Source organism: Bos indicus x Bos taurus, chromosome 26 (genome assembly GCF_003369695.1).
Source record: "Bos indicus x Bos taurus breed Angus x Brahman F1 hybrid chromosome 26, Bos_hybrid_MaternalHap_v2.0, whole genome shotgun sequence".
Classification (NCBI taxonomy): Eukaryota; Metazoa; Chordata; class Mammalia; order Artiodactyla; family Bovidae; genus Bos; species Bos indicus x Bos taurus.
Genome location: NC_040101.1, coordinates 34,457,119 through 34,480,230, shown reverse-complemented (window position 1 = coordinate 34,480,230; position 23,112 = coordinate 34,457,119). Strand labels below are relative to the sequence as shown.

At 46.1% G+C, this 23,112-nt stretch overlaps 1 protein-coding gene across 2 annotated transcripts in view; it reads right to left on the bottom strand.

Annotated features, from left to right (window-relative positions):
* Positions 1-23,112, bottom strand: part of SORBS1 (sorbin and SH3 domain containing 1) — a 234,556-nt gene that overhangs the window by 174,107 nt on the left and 37,337 nt on the right. The gene's annotated exons all lie outside the window — the stretch shown is intronic.

Here is a 23,112-nt window from a genome sequence, read left to right as displayed (position 1 = left end):
AGACAAGAGCACGGAGACATATGCCTCCCCCTGTGTATAACAGATAGCCAATGGGAATTTGCCGGGCGACACGGGGAGCTCAACCCAGTGCTCTGTGACAGCCCAGAGGGGAGGGATGGGGAGGGACATGAGAGGGGAGTTCAGGAGGGAAGGGACACAGGGATGCCTATGGCCAATTCATGCTGATGTATGGCAGAGGTCAACACAATATTGTAAAGCAATTATCCTCCAATGAAAAAAAAAGAGAAAAAAAAAAAAATGCCCAAGTGGAGGTCCCCGCTTTCTTCAAGGAGAAGAAAGAGAGGAGCCTCCAGCCTTGATCCAGGTGTGGCAAAGCCAGGGCAGCACCCCCGAATGACAAGCTTTGGAAAAGGGCCATAAAGAGAAGTGAAGACCAAATACACGGCCATGGTTAGGGATCAGGGTCAAGGTCTGTACAAGGAAACAAGGATGCATCTCTGGATCTGTACCTGCTGGGCAGGTTCCCAAATCTGGCTGAAAATTAGAATCACTTAGTGTTCTTGCCTGGAGAATCCCAGGGATGGGGGAGCCTGGTGGGCTTCCGTCTATGGGGTCGCACAGAATCAGACACGACTGAAGCAACGTAGCAGCAGCAGCAGAAAACAAAAACCGCTTCTTGGGCCTCAGACCTATCAAATCAGAATCTCTGGTTTGGAGCTGTAGGAATTATATAGGTGATTCTGATGCCCAGACTCTGATACTCATTTAGAAAAGGGTCACCTCTCACCTTTTTCCAGAACAACCTTTCACTCTTCAGAACAATGTCAAGGTCATTAGTTGAGCATCTTTCTGGCAGGATTCAAGAATGTAGGCTTTGGGGGAGTTGCACATCCTTAGTCTGTTTACTTACTACCCTTACCTCATACTGTCACCACGATCACTTAACTCCTTTTTACTTAAAAATAGAATGGCAGCAGCCAGGATGGCAACTGGGTAAATGAAGCCAGCCTCCCTCTCTGCCCTAATCCCTGTATACCATGACCCAATGCCAGGGCACCCAGACTATTGGAGTTATCCAGTCTCAGCAAATCTGAGCCCTTTTACACCTATGTCGGCTCACCCTGACAGAGCAAAGGGTCTGGGAGCATCTGGTCACCAACATGGCCTTTGAGGAGCAGCTCCAAGGCACACAGTACTCTGATCAGGTCCCTACTGCCCACCAAAGAGCAGGCCACTGCAGATCGATGAGACGTCTGGAAACCTGCCAAGCTGGCCCAGCACTTCTCTTCCCAGCTTCCCACTTGCGGTCAAGAAACGGCCTGAACAATCTCAAGCCAAGAATGGCAAAGTAAATGCTGTGTACCACAAGGATGACAGATTGGAAGAAGCCTGTTTCCTGAATGGACCAGCCTAGACAGATCTCTTCTCTGACATCAACAGATGCTACTGGGTGACCTTCAGACAGCCCAGCACTGGAGAAAACCACAGCTGACCAAGGTCAGTCTCCCTGGCTGCAAGGCCCAGCAGCAATCCATCGTATCCTTTACCAGAACAAGGAGACAAGCAGCCCCTTCAGTCTAAGGGCTCTCCTCTCTGGTCATAATGCAAATCTGGAAGGGCCCAGTGGGGCAGGAAGTCTAGCAAAAGCACAAGATGCTTCTGGGGGGATAAGCAATACAAAATTTCTTGCAGTACCTTATATCCTTGCATAAAACAAGAGCTTTCTCTGACCTAATCCTCCAAAAGACATCACAAGAGTTGCTCAAAGCCCTGCCAAATACCCTGAACCATCAGCTCCCTCATCTATATCCTCATCTCTAGCCCAACCCAAGAACATGGAACAATCCTGGATGTTGGGAAAGTCACCCTGGCCACCTTCATTCCTACTCAACACCAATCCAGACTGTCCAGCCAACTCTGGACCAACAAAAGCCCCTCTGGATACATTCATAACTACTGCGTATCTCTCCTTCAGAGCACAAATCATTTATTTTTATGTTGTTTTCCCACTAACATATGGATAAGGATCCATGCTGCTGTCTGTTTTGTCTTTGTGTTGTTGTTTAAGCTCTTTTGTTTGCTTGACTGGTGATCACTGTATCCCAAGTGACTTCAAACCCTCTAGGTTCCTTCAATGTATACCACAAATTTCATGCCTTTCAACTAAAGGATGACCAAGTCAATCCATTCCCTAACCACTGAGTCTTGCCACTGGCCTCTGGAATCTAATTAGTCACATCCATCAATTAGTCCACTAATTCAGTAGACTAGGAAGGACTTTGCTCAGAAGGTCAGTGTAGGATTGGTAAAGCACTAATCCAGTTGTATTCCCAAGGTCAAGTTCAACTGCAAATGTTAAAATCAGCAAGGAAAGGTTTACCAAGTGATGAGGAGAGAAGAGTCAAGACATGCAATCTGAGTTCCTAATGGACCCTAACCCTCAACTTGATGCTCAAAGCACCTGTTCTCTGCCTTTGAGGGATGGTGGGGCCTGGCTCCTATCTCCCACCAGGAATCTAATCATAATTCTGGCTATGAGGCTTGATGTGACACAGCTTCAAATTTCTGGGACTGCTCGATTGCCAGAGCTGTTTCCTATTACTCTTCAGCTCCTATAAACTTCTGGGTCCCTGACCATTGCCTGAAATTCTGGTTTCATGCCCTCCCCAACCCCTGCTACTTCATTCGTGTGTGTCCTAACTCCACCTGACCTTGAGGCATCCTGCCCATGACATTCACCCAGATCCTGGCTCTACCCCTCTGCACACACCCCTCCAAAGCCTGGCACACAGGAGTGTCCACTGAAGGTAACTCGAACTCCAAGGCCCAACTTTCTTCCCAAGCTCATGGGAGACTCTCCACCCTCACAAACTCTAACTCCTCCATCAATAAACCCAGATGGTCCAGGCGAGAAAAATCAATCCCCAACTGGCCTTGAGGCTGACCAGTTCAGGAAAGAAACAAACCACAATGATTATCTTTCCTTTTTATGCAGATTTTAAAAATCATATTGCATTTATTACTTTAAGATGTCTTTAACATATACAAAACTAACTGTTTTGACCTCTGAAAGCACTTCCCTACTTCTCAGAGCAAATCCCACTGGGTCCAGTGCCACACCCTCAGGACCTGAATGCCACTGAAGCTTCCAAGATGCTCAATACTCAGGTGGCTCCTACCTCCCAAACACTGCTCACCTCTGGTCTTATTGCCCCACTGTCCCCCTTCCACACCCAGTGGCAGAAGAAAGAGATCTTTGGGAGCTTTTTATAGCTCCCCCACCTACTCCACAGATTCAGTAGGAAGGAGAACAAAGTTTCCAAGTTCTCTGAGTGACACAAAGCTCTTAAAGTAGAATAAAATTAGTCAAAAAATAGCAAAATGATTTTTAGCTCCCTTAAAAAAAAAAAAAAAGCACACCTACTTTATTTAAATGACTCACAGTGACTTCATACTTTCTTCCACTGGGATATGTTTTCCTTCCTCCCAAAGGTGGTAGGACCCTCCTTTCTTCCCATCCACTCCTAAGATAAGATATCTCCACAAGATACTTGGTTCGGATTTGGGGGCCCCCAGGGAAAATCTTGACAATGAACAAGTCAGGCAATATTCTTGCTCCCAGGATGTGATAAATAAGATAATCATGGATTGAAAGTAGTTTTTGTTGGTAGGATTGAAGTTAGGTAGTCAGGGCTGCTGCTGCTGCTGCTAAGTTGCATCAGTCGTGTCCGACTCTGTGACCCCATAGACGGCAGCCCACCAGGCTCCCCCGTCCCTGGGATTCTCCAGGCAAGAACACTGGAGTGGGTTGCCATTTCCTTCTCCAATGCATGAAAGTGAAAAGTGAAAGTGAAGTCGCTCAGTCATGTCCAACTCTTCATGACCCCATGGACTACAGCCTACCAGGCTCCTCCATCCACAGGATTTTCCAGGCAAGAGTACTGGAGTGGGTTGCCATTGCCTTCTCCGAGTCAGGGCTAGGCTTAATTAAGAAACGATATTTGACCTGAGCTCTCCCTGGTGAGAAAATTCCAGCCACAATAAGAGACAGGGAAAGAGCTTTGCAGACAGGAAGGAGGAGGAGCAAATGTAGAGACTCACAGGAACGAGCCTTGGGCCACCTACAAGGAGACTCTTCCAGCTCATCTCTCCAATACCCAGCTTTCCATGCATCTCCACAACACCACTAAGCTCACAGCTCAGCAGTGTGGCTCCACCAGGCCTAAAGTCTAATAAACCTTTGCTCAAGGGCTTCCCTGGTGGTCCAGTAGTTAAGAATCCACCTTGAAATGCAAGAAATGTGGGTTCAATCCCCGGTCTGGGAACTAAGATCCCACATGATGCGGAGCAACTAAGCCCATGCACTGCAAGTACTGAGCCCAGGCTCTAGAGCCCACGTGCCGTAACTACTGAAGCCCATGGGTCCCAGAGCCCATGCTCCGCAACAAGAGAAACCAGTGCAATGAGAAGCCTGCGCACCGCAACTAGAAAAAGCCGGCACGCAGCAACAAAGACCCAGCACAGCCAAAAATAGCTAAATAAAAATTTTTTTAAATAAAGAAACGTTTGTTCAGGCAGCTCCCTCCGCTGCCTTAGTAGCTGTTAGCTCCCTCTTGTCCCTCAAGATCCCTTTGGTTGTGCCCAGTGCCCTTCCCCTCTATCCCAGGGTGATATATCCTGAAATCCTTTAGTCTGTTTCCCCCAACCAACTGTCCCTTGATCACTGGGGTCCAATCTAACTCATCCCTGTTGGCCTTAGACCTGGCACATGGGTGGTACTTAGTCAAGGTGCATTAAATTAAATCACCTTGCACACACACATAAATGAGTGCATCTATAAACTGGTGAGATCTGAATAAGGACAGCAGACTGCAGCAGTGCCCACTTCCTGGTTTGGATGCTGTGCTAGTTATGTAAGATGTTACCACTAGGTGGAAGGGCACACAAGAGCCCTGCATCTTTTGCAGTGGGGAGAAGGACAGTTAACTTCCTATGAGTCTGTATTTCTAAGTTTTAAAATTCTTTTAAAAACCTCAACAATTTTTACCTTTTACATACTCTAGCTTTGTGGTTTCTCCTTAAAAATGGCACAATCTGGTGATATTAGGTTTCAAGACAACAGCAGAGGGGACTGTGCAGTGACTGTTCTCCCTTAGACGGGCACAGCTCTCAGATTCATCTCCCTAAACACCAAAGCCAAGTGTCAGCTGCTATTCCTCGGGGTGCCTGCACTGCATTACCTCCTAGAAATATTTCTCTATCAAAAGTAGGGAAATGAAAGGCCAAGAGGATCTCCTACTTCCAGAAAAAAGGGAGACTGCCACATTTTGGTGAAAAACATTCCCGTAAGTTTGGTTTTGAAACCCCTCCACCCTTAATGGCATATTACCTGCCCAGCCTGAGGCACTTGAGGTTTGGACCCTGGACTTTTGAGGATCAAAGTTTTTACTCTAAGTCAGCAAATAAATTTAAAAACCAAACCACTGGAAAAGAACGCAGTTTAAATACACAGTATCCCCTTCTGCCCTAAATATCAATATTTTGCTTCTCTCATCTCACCTTTCCTGAGAACACAGGATGCTGCCCTCAGCCACCAAAAGAGAAGGTTCTACCTCGTATGCATGATCACACCCAGATATATAAGCAGCATTTTGTTTTTCCACTGAAATGGCAGTTCTGTTCAGCAGGGGAGGGAAAAGGCCCTTGGGGCATGCCTTCCTCCACCTTTCCCATCACACCTCCACCACCACCTCCCAAAAGGAACGTGCTTGGAATGCAAGTGTCCCTGAGAGGGGGTGGGGCCAAGGCACAGAGCCCCGGAGAACTGCCCAGCGAATGTTTTTAGAGCAGTAGTTTTCAGTCGCTACAGAGTCACCTGGGACTCTAGACGACGCTCCTCAGGTGACACTCTTGCAGACAAGCACAGCACTTATTTCGTCCCTTGGCGTTTTGAAACTATTAATTTAGAAAAACCCCTCACTAACCTGGGCACCAGGGCAGAACACACCTCTCCAGCCAAAAGATGCCAGAGCTGTGTGGTCCGGTAAGGCAGTCACTAGCCACATGTGGCCACTGAGCCCTTGAAATGTGGCTGGTGTGAACTGAGATGTAAAAGGAACATATACCCTGGATTTTGAAGACTTGGTACGGAAAAAGAACACAAAATAGCTCAGTGATTTTTAAAAGTACTGATTATATATTGAAATAATGTTTAAATACACTGGGTTAAAACAAGCATGCATGCTAAGTCACTTCAGTCATGTCTGATTCTGTGCGACCTCATGAACTGCAGCCCACCAGACTCCTCTGACCATGGGATTCTCTAGGCAAGAAAACTGGAATGGGTTGCCATGCCCTTCTCCAGGGAATCTTCCCAACCCAGGGATGGAACCTGTGTCTTTTATGTCTCCTACATTGGCAGGCAGGTTCTTGACCACTAGCACCACTTAGGAAGCCCAGATTTACAAGTATACAGTTAAAATTAATCTCATTTCTTTTTACCTTTTTAGTGTGGCTACTAGAACATTTTTTACTTTTTAATTGGAGGATTAGAAAATCTTAAATGGCACACACGGTTCACATCTATTACACAGCCACACTCAAGGAGACACTCAACATTCTAGGGTGGGGATTAGAATCCTAATGGAAAAATGAGGGCTCTGGTCAGGCCTGTCGAGGCCTACCAAGTACATGATACTCGGCAGGTTCTCGATGTCTCTGAAGCTCAGTTCCTCCCCAGATACAGGTATGAGAACACCCAGCACGCTGGGCCCAGGGAAGTAAAATAAGAGTATCTGGAAGCATCAGACTGATGTCTTCCTAAAGCTGGTACTCAACACTTGTGCCCTTCTTCCACCAGCAACATACAAGAGGGACCAGGGCAGGTCTTCTTTCTGTCCTTGCCTGGTCCCCCAAACACCAACGTTTCCTAGAACCTTCTGGATGTCAGGCCAACCCTTCATGCTTTCCTGCAGAAGTGTTTCTCCCGTGTTCCTAGGAGCCCAGAGAAGGGGCCAGGATGTCCATGCGCAAACCTGCAAGTTCCAGCAGCCTTTTTATTCTTCAGCTACCTTCAGTCACTGAAGAAGTCATCTTAATGAACACGAACACCAGACAGCTGAGCACAGGGATCAATCCAGCCCCGGGAGGGACACTGGCACGAGACAGCACGTTATCTTAACCAAACAGGCACTGCTCCTTCCCTTGGATTAAAAACCTCCCCTGTGCTAAGCCATCTCCATCTCAAACCAGCACAAAAGAGTAATTTCTTGAAGAACAAAAATTTAAATATCCTTCCCAGTATTTCTGTCAGTAAAATATGACCATGAAACTCAACTTGTTCTTCCTTCTTAGGGCAAATCTCTCTATGGGGGAAAAAAAAAATACTATGTAAATGAATCACTACATTTTCCCCTCTGAGTCTGAACTGTCTCATATTTTTTTTTATTGGAAATAGGGTACAAAGTGAATAAGCATCAAATCTGAAAACTCTGATACATTTTTAAAAGTTTCAATGCAGAAAAATGATCGGGGTTTGTTCATTGTAATACAAACTACACGCTGACTCTGGCACATCAGCCCTAAGCCCCTGCACCCAAACCACAGAGCATTTTCCTAGATCACTCCTCCCAAGTCTGCTTCTCACATTCTTCTGCTCCATAGCTAGCCTCCATCTCCCAGATAGAACATGCCAGAGTAGCATGAACGTAACTGTCTCTATGTAGCCCTGGCTTCACTTGGGAGTCATAATCACAATCACATAATCATAATTACAATCCAGCCCAAACAAAATTCAAAATGTTATTGATCTCTTGAATGCCAGTGGGAGGGAATGCAATTCTTAATACATTGGAAAACATCTTTAAAACCCCTCCTCCTTCTCTACCACTTAGTATCCCATACACAGCCAGTGGTCACCCTTCTATAGATTCTCCTCTTCATCTCCCTCCAACCCCCAGCTCGTACACACTTTCCCTCTCTTTTTCTTTAGCCTCTGTTTCTTCTTCTCACCACAAGTATTGGGCCTTTCAGACGCAAATACAAGCCCACATACACACTCACACAAACTCTGACTGACCCATCTCTTAGTTCTCCAGCACAGCCTCCACTCGTTTTCCCTACATGAAAAAGGCCCAGGAACTGAGCTAACCAGGAGAAAATTCTCCTTAAAAGGTAGGGTAACTGGGAAGGCTGAGTAATAGACAACAATTTTGTTTAGCAGAGAGAAGAGAAAGGCCATGAACACTCACAGTGGCATGTGGCCAAGGAGTGTTAAATGTTACTCCTTAAATCAGCCAGTCCAATTTCAGAAAAGATGCTCTTTATTGACACCCAGATTATACTAATACCTCTGCTGGAGAGACAGCCCAGCACAGCCATGAAGCAGCCAGCCCACCTTGACCTCTAAAAGCTTCTACCACATGTTGACTGTGTATATCGATCATTATACGAATGGGGAAAAGGAGCACATGGAGAGGGGGCGTTCCGAGGTCTCTGCCTACAGCAGAGAGTCATCCCGGTGCTTGGAGAAGTTACCATGACCTGAATGTGTGGAACAGGGGGCCGAGCACCATATAAAGGACTTCAGAGATAGCTCTGTTTATGCAACAGCTTTGCTCCTTCGTTCACATGCACAGAGGCAGCATCAGAAGCAGTGAGGAGGAAGAGGGAGAAACTATGATGAGAACGACCCAGCCTCTGCTTTCAAGGAAACAAACAGAGGGGAGAAGAGCTATACAAGGTCAAAACTGATGAAGAATTATGTCTGTTCATGAACAAGGTAAGAAGAGAGGACAGCTGTTGGCCAGGCACAACTGAAAGAACGCCACCCTACAGCCTGGCTCTGCCAAGGATTCACTGTGTGGCCTTGGGCAACTTCCTATACCTCTCTTAGCCTATTTCCAAGCCTGCAAAATGAGAAGACTGGCCATAGGCGATTAGTGTTCCTTTCCAGCCCTGATGTTCCACAGTTCTCTGATTTCAAGGATACCTGCCATGCAGGTCATGAACAGGTGGAGAACAGAACAGAACAGCAGGCAGGACGAGGAGTACAAACAATTTCAAAAATCTTAATTACTATGATCACTGTCACTCTGTGAAAATACCCACTGTACCTTTTAGAGCTACAAGCGTGGTCAGAGTTACAGGTCCGTTTCTAGCCCTGTAATACCAGAACAACATGCACACTGTACCTTGAGTAGGCTGCTTGCTAATGGGCCACACTGAAGACACATTAAGAACATGGCCTTCCTCCCACAGTGGTGAGACCCTTCCTTGTCCTAATGAAAGTCAGAGTTCATCAAGCTCCCTGGTTGGCAAATGAGCAGAATGCCTCTCCAAGTCACTGAGCTCAGAGAGGCAGAACCAGGAGAGAAGCCCAGATTGTCTGACTCCACACCTACTGTTAAATGCCAGTAAGAAAACTGTGTGGGAGCCCTGCAAAGCTTGGACACTTAGAAACTCCACGTGGTTGCACCTAACTGGTCTAAGAGGATGGGGGAGGATTGTGTAAAGGGGAAGCCGGGAGCTGCCTCTCCTTCCTCCACCTCCTTGACAAGCAGGGTCATTACCAGCTGCAGGGTTGGTATCCATCTAATATCCTGTTACATGTGTATATATATCCCAATTTTCAGCAATGCAGGTGGTGACTTGTACTCTAGGACTGAGGTACCCCAGAGCCTGGGGTCCCACTGAAATCCTATGCAAATCTGACCACTTTCTAAATGCACATACACAGGCAAGTCATCAAACATCTCAGGGCCTCAGTCTCCTCATCTGTAGAATAGGGATAATAGAACTCTACACCTCACAAGGTTATGAGAAGGATTCAAGGAGGCGATACATGTAAGTGCTTAGTACAATGCCTACAACCACATAAATGCTACAGTTATTATCACTGTACTTTTTCTGGGGAAGAGTCCACAAAGTTTTCATCAGCTTTTCACACTCAATAAAAATTAACGTCAACCCTCTTCCACATGCTATCCTTGGAACAGAACCGAGATCATCCTGTGGGAAGTTTCTCCCTTAGCTTCCTAAGACTTCCTCACTGTTTCAGAAGGAAGGGATGCAAGGCTTTCTATGCTTCCCATCTGTGGAGAGCAGGAGAAAAAGAACTCTGGTGAACTGAATAAGCATTTCTGTGGCTGGGAAATGCCTCCTCAGACCCTTAAGGCCCCACCCTAACAGTGGGAAATTAAAAAGGACAAGACCAGACCCCAACTCCAGTTTCTACACAGCTGGGAATAAGTCCACTCTGTCCTGACCCATTGGGGTGCAGGAGGAGGGCTACAGGTGCTGTGGCCCAGGCCCCCCTCCATCCCAGGTGTCAGACCATCTTTCCTACACCCCCTGCTAGGGAGCTGTGAAGAGAGAAACAACTAACTCCAGGTACACAACAAGGTGATATACTTCACCCAACCGATGGGATGCCAAGAAGATCCGAAGCTGAGGCCCTAGCCCACGAAGAAAAGTTTGAGGAGGAAAGAGATGAAAGGAAAGTGTAAGAGATGGGAAGCTACTCGGGTCCAGGCTTTGCAGCTCTCTGGTCTCACGACCTTGGACAAGTTACTCACCCTCTGAGTCTCGGCTTCCCTGTCAGTAAAATGGGGGGGGGGGGGGGGTGCTAATTAACAATCCTTGCTTCAGAGGAGTTATGAGGCTCAAATGAGGTCATCAGTGCAGACATTTAACACATATCCGGCACACTGGAAGTGCTCGCTCAGCTTGATGACCGTGAGGAGGATGAGGATGACGAAGGAGGAAGCAGACAAAGGTTAGCACGGCCGCAAACACTTACTGTCCTGCTGTTGTTCACATGTTGTATTAAAAACAAAACCAAGGCAGGCTTGTGGGGGAGAACTACCTGTACCAGAGGGACACACAGGGTCCTGAGCCCAAAATACAGAAGAGCTCTAACTGCAGAACCCCAGCCCACCGTAGGTAACAATGAAGGTGGAGAACACAGCGCCTAATGAAGGGCCTCAAACATCACGCTTTACCCTCAGCAGGAATAGCACCACTTCACAAAATAACCCAGTAACTCGCTAACAGGCATTTAGTCTTTGATCAACAATGAGGGAATTACTATCTAACAAACACGACGTTGGCTTACATGAAATCTTTTAAAGCAAGGCACATTTAGAAGAAAAATAAATACATGTAAAAATAAAAAAGGCACTTTTTTTGACAGTAAGAAAGACTGGGGATATCAGTTCCCAGGGCAGTCCCAGCTCCCACCATCTCCACATTCCAATCTGTCATCCTTCCTGACTCCTCTACCTTGTTACCTCGCTGGCAGACAAGGAGTAAGTTTGGAAGCCACCATGCCTTCCCAAATAATTTCCTCCAATATAAAAGCAATACATGTTCATCCTATAAAGCTGGGAAAACAAAGGAAATCTCAAAGGAAATGATAACCCAACCCCCAGCATTACCATGTTGATCTATCGCTGCCTGTTTCTCAAAGTCAAATCATTTTTAAAGAATGATATCCTATGGCTTTCCTAAGATAGCCAGCACGTCTGAAGATCAGTAAAAGCTGTAAGAATCAAGAAAAGTTTAGAACTGGTTGATAAAAGGGAGACAAGGCATGTGCACACACGCACACACACACGTGTAAGACCTGCCTCTCAGAGATCTCTCAAGCTTACAACACAGGATGGTCACTGTGGCCACCCCTGAGCTAAGAAGTTTAAACTCAGAGGATCAAACAAGAATTCCACCCACTAAAACAATGCTCTTTAAGTATCAAAAAGTCTAGCATTTCAAACAAGTGTTTTTTAAACACACATTGGAAAAAAAAAAAAAATCCCAAACCTAGGATGTGTTCCTTGGCACAAATCTGGGTCAGTTCCTGGTGGGGTTCCAGGCTAGAATTTCAAAAGATATGTAATTATTCCTCATGTCACTGATACCATTCTACCAGATGCAAATAAATCAAAATCATAACAATAAAGAAAAACAAAACTGAACCTCTCTGGCAAACACACTCAGTGCTTAGAAAACATGTTTTTACCAACATCTTTCATGGCTGCCTCTTAAAACCACTTTCAATATCACTTATGCCAAAAAAATAGGAAGAATAATTTGTTGACAAGTTTCAAGGTTGCCCTCATCCGTTTATTGGAGGGGCATCTCAGACAAGGTTATTAGTTCAGCAGGAAAGGACTTTGCAATAGATGAGCACCCAGTATTGGAACAGGGCAGCTCCTGGAGTGAGCAAGCTTCTCACTGCTGGAGGCATGTAAGCAGAGTTGTACAAACCATGTGGCTTCCAAGGTCCCTCACAACTTTAAGATTCAGTCTTTGTTTCAGAGGGCACTGCCCTGTGGCCTTCCCTCATTCTGCATTAAGGAGAAAGATGGCAAGATCACTAGCATGGATTCCAGTAAAGTCTTTTCCAGAGCTCAGAAGGGCCTCAGAGACAGGCAAGGGCAAGAGGCGGGGGTCACTTCCCAGCCAGGAGGAGACAGGCTGGCCCAGAAGAATGGTCTCTAAGACTGAACAAAGAATTCAGAGGTGTCTGTGGGTGGCTCTAGAAACAGGGTGGAATGCCAAGACTTGGGAGTCCACAAGCCATATGTAACAGCTTTTCCGGGAAAGGCAGCACTGTCGGCACTTAATACAGATCCCTCTGGGTCCCCAGGACACAGGCAGCTCTGCCATTGCCCCACAAACCCTGGACATCACCAAATATAGGCAGAAGTCACTTCCTTGAGAATGTCCTAAAGCTCAGAGCTCAAGAAAGTTGCCTCTAAGACCCGCAAAATAACCAAGTCCAGCAAACAATGACATGCAATTAACCAGGATGGTGTGTTTTCTCTATAATCTACAGTAAAAACAAAGAGTAACAAAATAGTTATTGGTCCAAAAAACCCACATCCAAAAGATGGCCTAATTCAACCCAGCTTCTTGGCCCTTGGTTACAGTTGGTCCACGGAGCTAGTAACACATGGCCCGATTAAAACCTAAAACTTAGAATTTTGGACAAACTTTAAAGTTTCATTGGCAAAATCATATAAGGCCAAAAGGTTTGCATGTTATTCCATGTAGGGACCCTCCATGTCCCTTAGGATAAGGCATGACACTTGTGACTTTTGGAGAAGACAGGAATTTTTCCTCCGAAAATAAAGTGTGTGGGCACAGCACACAGAGTGGAGAAGAAGAGCAAAATCCTCAGGTGGAGTCAACAGATAATACCTCAAAGTAGCAAAACATGCAAGCTATTAAAAAACGTGGAATGCCAAAAGATGATGGCTATGATTTTGGTATTCATGGCAGGTAAAAGTGAGGCGGTAAATAGTTCTTGTAAGACCTATCTGGTTCTTGAAACCATGCATGCACACGTGTGTGTGTAGCTGCTCCAGTTGTGTCCAACTCTTTGCAACCCCCTGGACTGTAGCCCATCTGGTTCCTGTGTCCATGGGATTCGCCAGGCAAGAATACTGGAGTGGGTTGCCATGCCCTCCTCCAGGGGATCTTCTTAGACCCAGGGATCAAACCCATGTCTCTTACCTCTCCTGCACTGGCAGGTGGGTTCTTCACCACTGCCCCACCTCGGAAGCACACATGAAACCACACGCATGTGTAAATTTGACAAAACTACAAGTTATAAAAAGAAGAAAACGGGGGTGGGACTAGGGTACCTTGGATGTATGTATTTCCCAACTTAAGTACTTTAGGGAAACGATAACACTTAACTGTGGTTTCTCCATATTTACTAACCAGAGTATTATATTCTAGTAACTTTTTCTTGATTAAAGAAATATTGTTCATTGTAAGAAAAAATTGGAAAGTAACACCCCCTCCCAAAAGTGGGGAAGGAGGAAAAACAATTATACAATCACTATCTAGAGAGAACCACTGGATGATTTGGAGGTAGTTTCTTTTTATACATGTGTATAGGTACATATATCAATAAAAAGAGAATTTGCTTGAACTCTTTGGAGTTATCCAATGACCATAAGGTTTCTGTTTTATTTTGGAGAAAGAACATTTTATTTTTTAAAGCATTAAGTAACTTAGGCCTTTGCTTCTTTTATTAGTCAAAATTAAGATTTTAAGGACAAGCATACCAGGTTATCATATTTTGTCTACAGGGTGCATTTACAAAGGAAAAAAAAAGTACTTTTTGGATAGTGGTGTGGCAATTTTCAGAATTCTTAGACATCAAATTGCAGCAGCGGGGTGAAAGCCTTACTGAAAATTGGTTTCACCTCGAAGGGTTTTCCAACCCTCTGCCTGTGTGCCCTGTTTCTCCCCATGCGTGTCTTGCTTCTCTCTCCCTGCCCACTGTCACCAGCTCTCCTCCCCACTCCACACCACTTTCCTGTTTCATTCATCTCACACCTATACCATTCTCCCTGAGACTCTAAAGCTGATGGAATATGGAATTGAAGTCATATTCTTATTACTCTTTGCATTTGCAGAATTGTCTTGAAGTTTAAAACAGGAACATAAAACATTCCATTCACCCATTTTCTAAGGTCCCTGCTGCCTTTTTTTTTTTTTTTTTTCCCTTTTTTTTGCACAAAGGCAGCTGTAAGTCTGACTAGAAAACCCTCAGAAATAAGAGCTTTGATCCCTGTCTGGAAAAGCCAGTGTAGGCACAGAACAGGCCTTGTGTGGGCAAGGGATGGTTTCCTAGAGAAGCCAGGGAGGAGGACTAAAGTCAAAGTCAACTCACACTTCCCCTGGGGACCTGCAGGAGGAAGGGCCAGGCTCCCCCACCCAGCACCACCCCCTGTGAGAACATCAATAGATCCAGAAGGCAAACCTGGGCTTCCCTGGTGGCTCAGTGATAAAGAATCCATCTGCAATGCAGGAGACTTGGGTTCAATCCCTGGGTGGGGAAGATCCCCTGGAGAAGGAAATGGCAACCCACTCCAGTGTTCTTGCCTGGAGAATCCCACTGACAGAGGAGCCTGGCAGGCTATGGCCCATATGGTCGCCAGAGTCTTAGCAACTAAACCACCACCAAAAGGCAAACCTAAAACCATCAGGGTATCCAGCTAAAGAACTACCTACTCCTCCATCCCTCTGAGAAGGACCTGCATGTTTCTCTGATCATCCAAAACATTTTGAGTCTTTTCTCCCCTACAAGAGCTTCTTCTAAAATCAGGTTACCCCCATCCTATACATATAAGGCTTTTGTAACTCAGATGTTGGATACATCTTAAAAGAACTTCCTAGTTCAGATTAATTGGAAAAATTCTAAGTTCTCTCTTCCAGCCCTAAGAGAACTGCATACTTAACACAGTTGACTTCAACAGCTACAAGGGTCTGATGAAAAAAAATATTGACCAGGCACAATCCTAGGACTGCCTCCCACAGAAAATACAAATCTGATCTGATAACCCTGCCAGCAGTGAATTCACCTGCAGCTTTATCATCCGGCCCTCACTTTCCATTTTAGCTTTAGGCTCCTAATGGGATCCTTCCCCTTAGATGTTTCACTGAGCTCAGGCCTGGGTCACATACACAGTAGTTACAGCATCTACTGCAGGTCCCTGAGTCCATGTCAAGAAACGAATAGATTCCATTTGACAGGCTTGCACTCTAGTAACTCAGAATGGTTCTTAGTCACTGCTGCATTCTTCTTGGTAACAGTTCCAAACCATTTCCTTGTGAAGATATATGAAAATATTTTAAAGAAAGAAAGGAGCATAAATGAGGCAGTTCTGCTTTCCCCCAAGTATTTCCTGAAAAAAGGCCATTGCTCCTATTCTGAGAGATATACCAGTAATTCCCACACCGTGAGTTTTTGGCAAATGAAGCCGGAAACTGGGGGAGGGGCACAGAGGGGCGACTAGACGAGGTAGTTCGGTTCTCAAAGAGCAGCAAGACGATACGAGTTTTTATACGGTGGCAAATGTTCCTGTTGGACTTGCTTCAAACCTGTGTGTGGGCTGATTCTCTGAAATAAACAAAATCCTCTTGTATAACAGAGGCTATGGGGTGACTAAAAGGGTGAAGATCCTGATGGAAAAGAAATCACCCACGAATCACCTTTGACTTTAAATAAGATCACCTTGTGCCTGCATTGGGTCTCAACTCGAAAAACCTGATTAGCAATGTGGAGGGATATCAAAGAGTCTATGTAGCCCTGGATGGATGGATGGATATTGTCCCACGCCCCGCTAGCCCCCGCTTAAGTCCAGTGACAACCTGAGCTTGTCTAGTTTTTGAGAGCATTGAAACACCCTGATCCATGCAGCAAAGAGCTGGGATGCCAACCCTGGCTCCAATCAGCCCCCATACGCCGCCAAGGGAGGCACAATGTCCTGAACAGCAGTTGGCCAAACACGTGAGAGGGAGGTGCAGCTGCCGAGCTTTCATATTTATCAGGAAGAAAGAATGTTGATTTTGCAGATTTTTGATAATGTTTTCCCAGCCAGTGTTATTCCCAACCCATTTAAAAATGCAATCAGAACACCACTCCTTTCCTCATCAGTCTCCTTGAACTTAAATGGTTCCATCCACCTCGGCCCTGGAAACCCTTCTCTCTCTACTGGCCACACCTCAGTTTGGCCGCGTGGAGAAGCAGAGGAAAACCAGGAGCTTTGCAATGGCAGTTTCGGGGCAGGAGGAAGAATATTAAATTCAGACTTGGGCTTAAGACCCTGGCAGCACGTGGTTGCAAGATCTCTGTGGGCTAGCCAGGTTTATCCACAAGGGACTCTCGCAGCTCTGTCGTTGGGTCTGTGGTTGTACTGAATCGCTGCCATGGTCTCACTGTAAATTTAGTAACCCAGATGCAATAAGCTACAAATTAAAAAAGACTAGAGTGAACCAAAAAGTTACTTTAGACTGAGAGCAAATAACGGGCCAAGCACCGACCATCTTGCCGGAGGGAGCTGGCATGCCACCGCATAAGGGATCCAGAGGAGAAAGAGCCCTTTAGAAAATGCTGAGACTTTGCCCAGGCCCTTTTGAAAACTGGGTTCTTGGGCCGCTTCCTGAATTCCCTCTCCACAATCTTGAACACTGACTATTATGTGGAAAAAAGAAACAAACATTTAAGAGGACAAAAATATATCCTTGGGAGACACAGGAAGAATGCTGTTTGAAGTAAGGACTTTTTCTCCTTCACACACAAAAACTCATACTCAACCAGCCTTCCGAGTAATCTACTGCCATGGTGGATGCCCGGCTAGCTCTGTCATAGCCAGCAGCCTCTGCCAACAAGTGATGCAGTGGAAGAGTTGTCTGTCCAGCTCCCTTCCTGATGCTGGTCTATTTTTGGTTAAAAACTTGGTCTTCGGTTAGGGACCAGACTTGCCTGAGGCTCCCTCCTTGGAAATACTATTTGATGATAGCAATCCTCAAGAGCCTGTACTAAAAATGGCTTTCCAGCTAAGAGGCACTATGGAGATCAAGCCAATTCTAGACCCTTACTGCCATGGTTCTCAGCTGAATGTAAGGATCAAGGGGTGACCAGCCCAAAAACATCATGGAAAAGCTACCTACCCCACCATTGATTAGATACCTGTATACCCATCACTATGCACACATCATATGCTTATAGTTTGAGAAAAAAATCAGTCCATTGACAGCTCATCAGACAGCCATATAAAGAAAAATTTAAAAACCCATTATGAGTCACAAAAAGCTGTGAGAATGGACCAAATGTGGGCTACAAAGGTCACCTAGACTTTGCACTCGGAGAAGGCAATGGCAACCCACTCTTGCCTGGAGAATCCCATGGACGGAGGAGCCTGGTGGGCTGCAGTCCATGGGGTCGCGAAGAGTCGGACACGACTGAGCGACTTCACTTTCACTTTTCACTTTCATACACTGGAGAAGGAAATGGCAACCCACTCCAGTGTTCTTGCCTGGAGAATCCCAGGGACGGTGGAGCCTTGTGGGCTGCCGTCTATGGGGTCGCACAGAGTCCGACACGACTGAAGCGACTTAGCAGCAGCAGCAGACTTTGCACTAAGAAATACACTCCAAATAAGCACTGAATATTCACTAGAAGGACTGATGTTGAAGCTGAAGCTCCAATACTTTGGCCACCTGATTCGAAGAACTGATTCATTAGAAAAGACCCTGATGCTGGGAAAGATTGAAGGCAGAAGGGAAGGGGACAACAGAGGATGAGATGGTTGGATGGCATCCCTGACTCAATGGACATGAGTTTGAGCAAGGTCTGGGAGTCAGTGACGGACAGGGAGGCCTGGCATGCTGCAGTCCATGGGGCCACAAAGAGTTGGACATGACTGAGCAACTGAACTAAACAGACCTCTCTTAGAGGACAAAACTGATATTCTGAGGTTTTCTTCTACTCCAAGAAGCTATAGCCCAGGTCATCTGTTGGTCGACCAAGAAAGCAACCATTAAGCAAACCGCCTCCCCTTCCAGCCGCAAGTGTCTCCCGGGGCTAGAATACAGATTCAAAAGGGGGAGACTTTAAGGAGGGCAGATGGCCAGGCAGCACTCTGGGGTGATTAGAATAAAAATGGTGCCCACCACACATTAGCAGACTAAAAAGTAGGTTAAAATCTCTTTAGTTATTTCCTTAATATCTCTAATCTCTCTAGACCTGAGAAATCAAAGTCTTTGAGGGTGTGGCCAGGGAATCGTTTTTAACCAGACACTCAACATGGCCCACAAAGTGTGAGAATTGCTGCTAGCCTGTTCCAGCCTGTCCTCTTCTGACATAGGGGTAATTTAGGAAAAGGCTGGGTGCTTCAGTTAGGAAAGAGGTTTAAACAGAAACCATACATGTGAAGAGAGGGAAGAAGCTGGAACAATCAGAATCTCTTAGAGGGACAGAGAGAGAATGTGCTGATGAGCCATAAAGCCCAGCAGGGAGACTCTCCCTCCTCTGCAACCCTGGAAGATCATAAGAAAGAAGGTGATTTCTTTGCGGTACCAAAAAGGGCTGCAGTGTGGGTGGGTCTGGGCCAGCCTCAAGAATGGAGGAGCTCACCAATGTGGATGGGACTGTCCAAGTTAGGCCCAAAGCACCCTGCAATAAGTACCTTTTGCCCCACACACCGCAGTCCTGAGAAGCGTAACTACCAAGTCCAAAGGGATCCAAGGAACAGTGAAGATGCTTCCACCCAACTCAACACATCACAGCCACCTGGCCAATGCCCACTTAGCTCTGGCTACCACATGGCCTGGAACTGACAGCTACGCTCACCATTTCCCACATCTCTCTCTGTTCAGTTCAGTTGCTCGGTCATGTCCAACTCTTTGCGACCCCATGGACTGCAGCACACCAGGCCTCCCTGTCCATCACCAACTCTCGGAGTTTACCCAAACTCATTTCCATTGAGTCGATGATGCCATCCAACCATTTCATCCTCTGTCGTCCCCTTCTCCTCCTGCCTTCAATCTTTCCCAGCATCAGGGTCTTTTCCAATGAGTCAGCTCTTCGCATCAGGTGGCCAAAGTATTAGAGTTTCAGCTTCAACATCAGTCCTTCCAATGAATATTCAGGACTGATTTCCTTTAGGATGGACTGGTTGGAGCTCCTTGCTGTCCAAGGGACTCTCAAGAGTCTTCTCCAACACCACAGTACAAAAGCATCAATACTTCAGCACTCAGCTTTCTTCACAGTCCAACTCTCACATCCATACATGACCACAGGAAAAACCATAGCCTTGACTAGATGGACCTTTGTTGGCAAAGTAATGTCTCTGCTTTTTAATATGCTGTCTAGATTGGTCATAACTTTCCTTCCAAGGAGTAAGCTTCTTTTAGTTTCATGGCTGCAGTCACCACCTACAGTGATTTTAGAGCCCCAAAAAATAAAGTCTGCCACGGTTTCCCCATCTATTTGCCATGAGGTGATAGGCCTGAGGCAGTGGCAAAGCCAAGCAGCTCCGGATCTGAGTGGTACGTGCCAGTGGATCTCAAAATGTGGTCACCAGTATGGCAACATCAGCATCGTGTGGGGACATATTAGATATACAAATCCTCTAGCCCCACCCGAGAGAGAGCTAGTAAATCAGAAATTCTGGAGAAGGAGCCTAACAGTCTGTAGCTTAATGAGCCCTGAAGGTGATTCTAAGACAGCTGAAGTTTGAGAACAAGTATGGTATGCTATTGGAGAAGGCAATGGCACCCCACTCCAGTACTCTTGCCTGGAAAATCCCATGGATGGAGGAGCTTGGTAGGCTGCAGTCCATGGGGTCCAGAAGAGTCGGACATGACTGAGCGACTTCACTTTCACTTTTCCCTTTCATGCACTGGAGAAGGACATGGCAACCCACTCCAGTGTTCTTGCCTGGAGAATCCCAGGGACGGGGGAGCCTGGTGGGCCGCCGTCTATGGGGTCGCACAGAGTCGGAAACGACTGAAGCGACTTAGCAGCAGCAGCATGGTATGCTATTAACATGAAGCATAATGGTGAGTCAACAGAAGTGACATTCATTTACCTAAGCCTACAGAACACTTTCAAATTCGATATCTTAGGGATGCTCTCCTTTAATCCTAAGATCCTATAATTCATCTGAATCTCATAGCAATGCTGAGGTAGATAAAGCAGAATTAGTATCTCATTTTACAGGCAAAAGGATTGAGGTTCAGAGAGATGGGGTGACTGACAGAGATTACCTTACCCAGAGCCCTCACTGACAAGTCACTGGAAAGTCACCAAGATTCACCTCTAAGTAATTAAGAGTTACCAGCTCACACCAATTTTTCTTCCCATGGCCAACAGGGACACTGCTGGCAGCAGGAGTGATATTGACATTACTTTTTATCCAGCCCACTGTTACTTACTTCAAGTGACTATTTCTATGACCTCCCTCCATTAATTCTGGATTTGAACTCAAAAAGCAATTTTAAAAACACCGCAAGCCAAATTCACTTAGACTCAGTGCTGACCTGACACAGACAACAATCCTCAACTGATAAGTGGACCATGCACCAAAAGTTCCTGTACAGACTGAAAGGCTGGAATCCAGATTGCATTTTCCCACAGCCACAACACAGAGATGGAGCTGGATCCTCAAGATGGAATCACAAAAGTCCATCTACAGAGGAAGAGGCAGAAGAGCACACAAGCAGATCTGGCAACAGGCCAGAAGGTTTAAACCCAGTTTTCTCATCACTGACCAAAAAGAGACAAACCCCAAGTCACTGCGCCTTTCTGGGCCTCCATTTATTCATCCATAAGTCATAAGACTCGCCTGACAGGGTTGGTCAGAGGATTAGATGACAATGTATGTAAACCACACAGTAGATCATATGTATGCCATGTAGTAGACATGTAACAAATGCTTGAAGATTATATTAACTCCTAAAATAGTAGCCATACTATATCATTGTCCTGAAAACTATGCAATTTTTAAAAATACGCCTACATTTGGGACTTCCCTAGCGATATAGTGGTTCAGACTCCACGCTTTCACTGCCAGGGCCCTGGGTTCAATCCCTGGTCAGGGAACTAAGATCCTGCAAGCTAAGAGATGTGGCCAAAAATATAAATATATATAGCATACATTTGAAATTACAGGAGGACTGACTGCAGGAGGATTAACTGCCTCCTAAAAGACCAATGGAAAAGGGGAGGGTGACAGGCTCAGAGGGTGTCACAGAAGGTCACCCATCCACTCCCCTAGTCTTTTTTCAGCTCAGTTCAATTGTCACTTCTTTGTGAACCTTTACCGGCCTCCAGTCTGGGTTAACTCTCTCTAGTGTATGCTCCCATGGCCCCAAGTCCTCCTTCATTGCCTTACAATGATTAGAACTTTACCCTTACAGTCTGTCTTCCCCATAACCACATAAAGCCCATGCAGTCAAGGCCCAGGTCTGCTTCTGCTCCCCAGTGTCTTTCCCTGATACTCTGTCCTGTGTCTGGAACATACCGGGCACTCAAATGTTTGAGAAATGAATCACACCAGTCTATGCTCAGCTGGCTGTGCATATGAACAGGTAAGTCACAGGGTCTTGAGTCATGGTTACCTGGAAAAGCGTACAACTCTTTCGGCCCGTTAAAAGAAAAAAAAATCAATCTGCCTCTGCCAAATCAATTGGCTAATAAAGGCTGATTATAAAACCTACACGCTATTAAACCCACAGGCATCCTCTTCCAATGGGCACAGATCCCCCAGGGCCTTGGTTTGTTCACAGGACAAGTGCTAAATGAAGCCAAGATCCAGGCAGGTTTGGAATTTGTTGGGGCTCTTCCTTCCTCAGTATCAGTTACAGAGGGACAGATGACACAAACCTCATCCTGGCTTGAGCTCTGAAGGCTTGGAAGATGCTGCTGCGAGCTGCAGTGTTCTCAGTGGCTACATCCACGAACAGTCCAGGGTGGCCCTCAAAACCTAATGAAGCAGGTATGGGTCCCACTCTACAGGTGAGGAAACAGACCCTCGTCAGTCAGGCACACACCATGGTCACATAGTTAATAAGTACCAGAGCTAGAATCAGAACCCAAATTTGATTGCAAAGGGTCTGCTATTAGCCATATTCAGGTTCCTCTCCCCACACTGAGTGTAAGTTTCTGCAGACTGAAGGGTATACAGGCTTCGGTGACTCAATGCAACATGGTTAAAATACACTTGCAGAAAGACAACTGTTCTGGGTCCTTCCATGACTATACAACCCAGGATAAGTCCTTCACCTCCCTGGGCCCCAGGGAAGCTGTTTCCCCCAGAAATATTAAAGTGGGCTGGATGGTCATTACAAGAGGAGACCCACTGAGCACATAACCATGCCTATCAGTCAAAACCTATCACAAAATCACATCTGCCTGGCCCCTGCCACGACCCCACCATGCTGTGGCTCAGCCCTCCATCACCCAAAGTGAAGGTTAACTAGAGACTTTGAGGTTCCAGGTGGGGATGGAAGGAATGACAGGCCACAGACTTTCCTACTAGGTTCCCTGAAACTGACTTGGAATAAAGCAAGGATAAGCAACAAGCTGGGACTCTGGGGCTTCCCTGGTAGCTCAGATAGCAAAGAATCCGCCCGTAATGCAGGAAAGCCAGGTTCGATCCCTGGGTCAGGAAGATCCCTCAGAGAAGGGAACAGCTACCCACTCCAGTATTCTTGTCTAGAGAATTCCACGGACAGAGGAGCCTGGCGGGTACAGTCCATGGGCAACAGAGCTGGACACAAACTCAAGCCACAAATACTTTCTTTTCACTTTCAAGCAACAAGCTAAAGGAGACTGTTTACCATACACTT